We start from the raw sequence: 7,207 nt of genomic DNA, 5'->3' as shown, positions 1-7,207 counted from the left end.
GTTACCTAAGGCTTCCCCTTTCAGAATGTCCCACAAAATGCTGCGATTTACGTTGTCGTAGGCTCCTGTAATGTCTAAACAGGCCACATACAACGGTCTGCTTTCTGCTTTTGATATTTCAATACACTATGTAAGAACAAACAAGCTATCATCCAAACGCCTACCTATCCTGAAGCCATTCTGAAGCTCTCCCAACTTGTCATTATTCTCTGCCCATGCTTGAAGCTTTAATTTGATTGCCTGCATTGCTAGCCTGTATATTACCGATGTAATGGTCAACAGTCTATAGGAGTGAATTCAGTCTTTCTCCCCCTTACCTTTGTAAATTAAATTCATTCTTCTTTGTCGCCAACTGTCTGGTATTTGTCTATCTTTTAAAGCTTTTTCCACTGCTTTCACCAGAGTTTCCTTACTTTTTTGGTCCTAGTTCATTTATCAGCCTAACGGGAACCTCGTCTAGCCCTGTGGCTGTGCGCTTAGGAATTTTCTCTTCCCCTTTCTTCCAGTTTAAATTTGTCAGCACCAGCTCCTTTTCCACTTGGGTCTCTTTCATGCTCTTTTTTTCTTCAACTACAACTTCGTCATTGCCTTGGAAAGATTCGGCTGTTACTTTTCGGATGTAATATATTGCCGCTTCTCCTTCAGTCTGTTTTCATCTTCGTCCAGGATAGGTTGTATTGTTGTTGACTTCCTGCCTAATAGATTTGTGTGGTTCCAAAATATTCTAGGTGCGGCTTTCTTTTTCTCACGTATTTCTGACAACCAACGTTCACTTTTACCTTTTAATTTTGCTTGCACCACTATTTGAACCATAGACTTTTACTGCCGATATATTTCCCATTTGCTGGTTGCTTCATCCTGCGGCAACTGCGCAAGAAGTGGAGAGGGTGCAGAGGATTGCAGAAGAAACCTCGACAGTAAGTGCAATATAGCCGGAAAACATTGTTTGTCTGTCTGTGCTTGCTCAGTCGGTCGGTCGGTCGGTTGTAGAGCACCGCGTCCTTGCCTGCTGTATACAGTACCTGTTCTTGAAGCTATAGTCAAGCCAGTACGAGGTACTGTTGAATTACGACGTCATAGAGCTTCATAGCTGCCTTTACAGATGTTCCGCGAGGTCTCATATCATTCCACTACACTGGTACAACTGACAATCAGAACTTTCAAAAAAAAAAGAAAAGAATTAATCGACAGCATCGAATTGTGTGCTTCAGTGCATGAATCGACGTTTTGTTAACAAACTAACTGGAGCGTCAATGCATTTCTCTGCAAAGTTCGGGAATTTATGTCTCGAAACTGGTGTCATCTTGAAAATTCGTTCCAAGTGGATCCGCTTAGCGAACTCCATGGCTAGAATTTGTAAATTGCAATATGGGCCACAATGTAATTAGTTAAAAGCTTAATTAGTGAATCCTTAATAATCAGTTGATATTACATCTAAATTTTTTGTGCAAGTATTGTCCGCTTCTTGGAGTAGACCAGCTGATGAACTAGAATTGTCATATCTGCCGCAGGCACCTTTTAAAGATTTCTGAAAGTGTTCGCTGAAACACCCTGTATATGAGAAGGAAGCATACTTGCCTGCTTGTGAGTGCTGCTGCATGCTGCGTTGCCGACGCATCCTTAGCAGTGCAGGTCGTCTCTCCGCCTGAAAAAGATTGCGCAGTGGTAGCAAAACCGGCTTTACTTATGTAGGAGGTGGCTTCAAGTCCAATAAAGAAAGGTAATGCAAAATACAGCCATGCAGGTGTATTAATTGGTGGGTACTTTGAAGCAAATATAGATATCTATGCTTCCCTTCCCAAAATACAAAGACTACTGGGCAATGCCCAAGAAGCTATACGGCCTTTCAATGGCGAAAACATCGAGAGAGACGGTCACGATTCTGCATGGCCAAGCTTCATGCATGTGCCTAGCTTCTGCGCAAACGATACAACGTGAGAACATGTTCTTTAGTAACGGAAAAATGACGGATCATCTCTAATCATCCTCTAAAATCTGTCTAGCGCACTGATTAACTATGTACGCTTCCCTTGCCTCTCACAGGGCCTCTATGGGCGCCGCCAGGAAGAGATCAAGCGGAATGGACATGTATTTAGAGTCAGTATTTTATATATTTGTGTGTTCATGGCTGCAGTAGGTGATCCTCGTCCGTTTTGCATGGGTACGCGATCACGCTGGGTTATTAATAAGCAAATAATTATTGTTAAGAACAATGGTGCGATATATATATATATATATATATATATATATATATATATATATATATATATATATATAGATATATATTTCTATACTAATCAAAGCATTTTATTTTGTTTCTGCACCATGGGGTTCGTCGACGTGGAAGCTTCTTCAGTGTGCTGTCACTCACACTGTGCAAGCAGTGGTAAGATATATATACCCCGCACAAGGCGCGTTCGCTGTTTCGAAATATATATATATAAATATATATTTCGGAACAGCAATATATATATATATATATATATATTTCGGAACAGCGAACGCGCCTTGTGCGGGGTATATATCTTACCACTGCTTGCAGAGTGTGAGTGACAGCACACTGAAGAAGCTTCCACGTGGACGAACCCCATGGTGTAGAAACAAAATAACATGCTTTGATTAGTATAGAACATCTTGGAAGATGTAAAAACGTAACCTGCTCGCGAACACCGACTTTTCGATTACTGTATACTAACCTTTCTTGTTCATTTTTCAGGAGTGTGCTTTTCGCCAACTGTCCAGATTATTTTGAATACTTTCACCGCTGCTACAACACAACCACTTTCGAGTGGGCACTTGTGCCAGTTTTTTGTCAATAAATCCTCTTATTTACTTATTCACTGGGTGCGTCATCAAGTGTCATGGGGAGAAAGAGAGAAAGTGAGAGCGAGTGAGAGAGAGAGAGAGAGAGAGAGAGAGAGAGAGAGAGAGAGAGAGAGAGAGAGAGATGGGGAGACGCTGGCCTTAACAAAGAAGCCGGGAATGTTTTTTGCCTTGCTAACGGCCTGACATGCCACGCACGCACACACAACAAGGAGCTGCAGCCACAACAGTGCCATTTTTTTTTTCATTTCACCAGTGATGCAAAAGAATTTGGAGGGCGCTTAAGCTTCCCCTTCAAGAGCGGAAGGCGCTAGCATTCAAAGATGCCTACCTGCTTCTCGCGCTTCCCGGCAACTGCAGTGTATGTAACCCTATAATGTTTACCGGGAGACGCTGGCAGCGAACACTATGCACGAAGGAGAGCTTTCTGGTAGAAACGCGGCTTCTTGCGTGGGCCGATGCCGGAGGTAGCTGGTGTCGAGCCGCGCCTTTAAAAAAAAAAAAAAATGTTCAGTTGTCTGTTACGGTTTCGCACTTTTTACTGTTTCAGTCTTCGAAGACGCGCGCGCTGTCAGTGTATTGTTTCATGACATTTGTTTTTGGGAATTCATCCTCAAAATTCCGAGGAATAACTTCGTCAAGAATGGGAGACAAAGTATGAAAAGCTTTAGTGATAGAATGGCGTGGCAATATAAACCGCATATGCCGCATGTCATAACGCAAAGCGTGGCATATACATATACGTAAATTTATACGGAAATTTTCCCTCACGGGGACGCCGGCGCCGGACGCCTAGGCCTGATTTCAAAGGCGAGAGCCTTCGCACTATCCTTTTACATAAACACTTTGGGTGTGTTTCGGAGGGCGATGAAAACAAAAGATAAAATATAAACTGAGATCTCTCAGTGCTGTCTAGCAGTTGTTCCAGGTTTTATTGTAATGTGCGGGCAACTCAATCATCGTTTGTTTAGAAAAGACCACAAGTAGTAATTTCGACTACAAAGGCTCTCTTCGGAAAGTGCCCGTAACCACCGTTACAATATTTCAAATACGTTGAACACACTTCTGCACTACGGAACGACCACACGAGTGTGTTTGGCATCGAAGTTCTTTAAATAAACCCATAGTGAAATTATGGAAACATTTCGGGAATAGAAGAAATTTGCCCTGCCTGAGTAGCCGATTGAGTTAGACCCATTCCCTCGGCATTTCGGAAAATGCCGAGGGAATGCCTCGCCATTCTTGATGTCCTCGTGCACAATGCCTCATTGTCATTAGGGCCCACTTTCATGCACACATGAGGCCAGCGTAAGTTCGTCTAGTCTTCATCGGGCATCACTCGTTTGAATCGCGTAAAGTAGACCAGGGCCACGAGATTATAGGATTCTCGCATAGTGAAGGCATCACATCGGTGGTCTGGTTACTGTCACGGGTTCACTGGAAGAAGCATTGCGGATAAAGTTTACTGAGGCATCGTTCGTCTCCACGAGAAAGTGCTTCACAGGCGGTTTAAAAAAAGTGGGTTATACATAGTGTCCTTTCAACCAGATACCTTGGCTAGTTTACAGTCAAACACATGCGAAAGCTGTAATTGTTCGGGGCAACCACAGACCAAGCCACACTCAATGCCACGCTAAAGCTTATGCTTTCTTGATTGATTTGCTACTTGTGACATTCATGATTACAAATTCGAAATGCCATTGTGGCACATTATTTAATATATCATTCAGCTGCTGAAGACAGATCTTAGCGACGATCCTCGCAAAGCACCCGTGTTCGAACGTGCGCAGGACTATTCATAGCGTTGTTCCTTTAATTTTTTACCGAAAAATATTAATTGACGATTACGATACTTGGAAGTAAGGAATATGAGCCTATCGCGTTTTACAGCGGTCTCCAGAGACTCCCGCCGGCCTATCCAGCATACGCTGCAAACGGCATGCTAGCCGGTCGGGTTTCTTCCGCTTCGCCAGCGTTCTTGACGAGCGCTGTTATCAAACGATGATAGCGATAGCATTTAAGCGTAAGAGACGTGCTTCCCTCGCCCTCTTTATCCAGGCGCCTGCCGCCGGTGGCAGGCGCCTGGATAGCGGAGCGCAGCTGCTCCCCGGCCGTTCACAGCGGGTTCAAGTTTTTTGACGAAGACTGTACGTGTCCAGAAAAGCTGGAATTTTGTACGATATCGTGTTTGCAGGAACTAAAGCTGCAACTGGAGTTCGATGATTATGCACTGCATCGGATAAATGCGCTGTTTTGCGCTGAAACAAGAAGGACTTCAAAACGGGACGGAACGCACTACACAAGAAGCAAAATGAGGTGGGCCTATCCTGTCCCGTTTGGAAGGCGCGCATATCCAAATCAGTCCGGGAACGCGTGCTGTTACGTTTGCCTTATTAGCAAGAGACAAAACGCAAAGCTCGTGGGACTGCTAAAAAGTCCAGCATTCCCGCTGCTATGCCTAGAAAGAGTGCTGAGGTCATCCTGACAGGCAAAAACCCGTTTGACATATCTGCAACCATGGCCCATTCTGTGAAAGAAGTTACAATGATAAGGGCCTAGCTCAGATATTTGCTGCAATGAGCCAACGTCAGATCGTGAGAAATGCTTGTACTGGTGCTTCCCGAATGCCTAATTATTGCGTCATTTGCGAAGTTGAAGGTGCAGCATCCAAGGTGGAGTCCACAGCAGAGAGAGGAAGAGCAATAGAAGACAGGAAAGGCAGGGAGGTTAACCAGACCCAGGTCCGGTTCGCTACCCGGCACCGGGGGAAGGGTTATGGAGATGAAGAGAGGGGAGATTATAGAGGGAGCACAGTTTCGCGCACATTTGAAGGTTCTCACCGAGTCTACACACGGTTGCCAAGACGTGTAGACTTGAGGTATATCAACAGCGCTTTCGTGGATTTCTGTGCTATCGACGCGCACGGCCATGGTCCAAGGAGTCCGGAGTCCGGAGGCGTGGTGCGACATTGTGGGCGGGATGTAGCGAACAGCGCGGCGGCCCTTCCGGTTGGCCGTTTATGACACGACCTATTTCCCTAGTGAGCGATATAGGGAAGACGGAGGGCTTTTAAGAGAATCCTCTATGTGTGAGTTGGATGTGCTCCTCCGGAATAACGTAGCGTGCTCTGACACGCAGCTTGGGCTCCGAGAGGGCGCTACGTTGTTCATATGTACCGTGCCTCGTGCTTCGGTCAGCGCGAGTATGCCTTTCTTGTCTTGTCTTGTGTCCCAGACAGTGGCGCGTACCCACTATGGGGGATTGGCCAAGAAGCAGGCGGTTTTTCGTAAGGTTAGAAGTATAGAGAAACTAGATGTGAATAGTGGAGCGTGGGACGATAGAACTGTAATTTAGACTTGCAATGAAAGTAATGGTAAGAATTTTGATAAAATAATTTAACGTAAAGAAATTAAGTAATAGAAACTATGGATAATTGTAGAAAATCAGCAAGGTACTCTTTTTGTCTCTCTAATAAAATTGTAAACAGCAAGAAAAGCATCCCTGTGGCTGGTTCCCAGTGAAGTTGCCCCAAACGAAAGAATGTTTGTCGAGGTTAGTGATAGGCCAAGTTTGGTAAATGAGTATTCTAATATTCTTCTTTGTCTTAGAAAGCGGCGGCATGAGAGAAAATAATGTTCGATAGTTTCGGGGGCACTGCAATAAGAACATAGAGGGGACATCGCGAGACCAGACCTGTGTAAGTAAAAATTTAGAGGAGGTATACGGCATCTCAATTTTGTAATAGATACTTACAATTGCCTTGAAGGACACCAATTAATATTCCATGGGAAGCCAAGATGGTAGAATTCAGAAAACGGTGTTAGCATGGATATTGCAGAATTTTGAGATATAGCGAAATTTCTGTACCTTGCCGCGGTGACATAAGCTGATGTCGGCAAAACAGATATTATAGGGCCGTTAAGGGATACTCGTGCGAGTGAATCTGCCATTTCATTCAAGTGCAACCCACGATGTCCCGGTACCCAAAGCAAACATACTTTTCGTAAGTACGGAGGTATCATGGAACGAAATGTTCTTTGAATTGCTGAATTTAATGATGCAGTTAGTGCGGTGCATACAGATAGCGAATCGGTCACGATAACAGCTAATGGGTCTTTTTGGGGGAGTTTTCGTAATGCTAATATAATCGCTAATAGTTCTGCCTGAAATATAGGTGTGAAGTCGGGAAGGCGAAGGGAGTAGGACCATTGAAGAGATTCAGAGAAGATCCCCACTCCTGCCTTCTCATTGCAAACAGAAGCGTCAGTAGCTACTACGTTGTCAGTGGTTAGCTGGTGCAGGTGGCCGTGTAAGATAATAATTAAACATTGCCTTGGTAATAGTTTTGCATGATTAGGAAATATGTCCTCGAACTCAATTTTGA

At 44.3% G+C, this 7,207-nt stretch overlaps 1 long non-coding RNA gene across 1 annotated transcript; it reads left to right on the top strand.

The window, feature by feature from the left end:
* Positions 1-868: 868 nt before the first annotated feature.
* LOC129380874 (uncharacterized) lies at positions 869-2,840 on the top strand. Its single transcript, XR_008609081.1, has 3 exons — positions 869-917; positions 2,044-2,097; positions 2,717-2,840. It is a non-coding gene; the product is annotated as an uncharacterized lncRNA (long non-coding RNA).
* The last annotated feature ends 4,367 nt before the right edge of the window (positions 2,841-7,207 follow it).

The sequence above is a fragment of the Dermacentor andersoni genome, chromosome 3, assembly GCF_023375885.2.
Source record: "Dermacentor andersoni chromosome 3, qqDerAnde1_hic_scaffold, whole genome shotgun sequence".
In the NCBI taxonomy this organism is placed as follows: domain Eukaryota; kingdom Metazoa; phylum Arthropoda; class Arachnida; order Ixodida; family Ixodidae; genus Dermacentor; species Dermacentor andersoni.
Note: the sequence above shows the minus strand (reverse complement) of the source record. Positions and strands in the feature narration are given on the sequence as shown.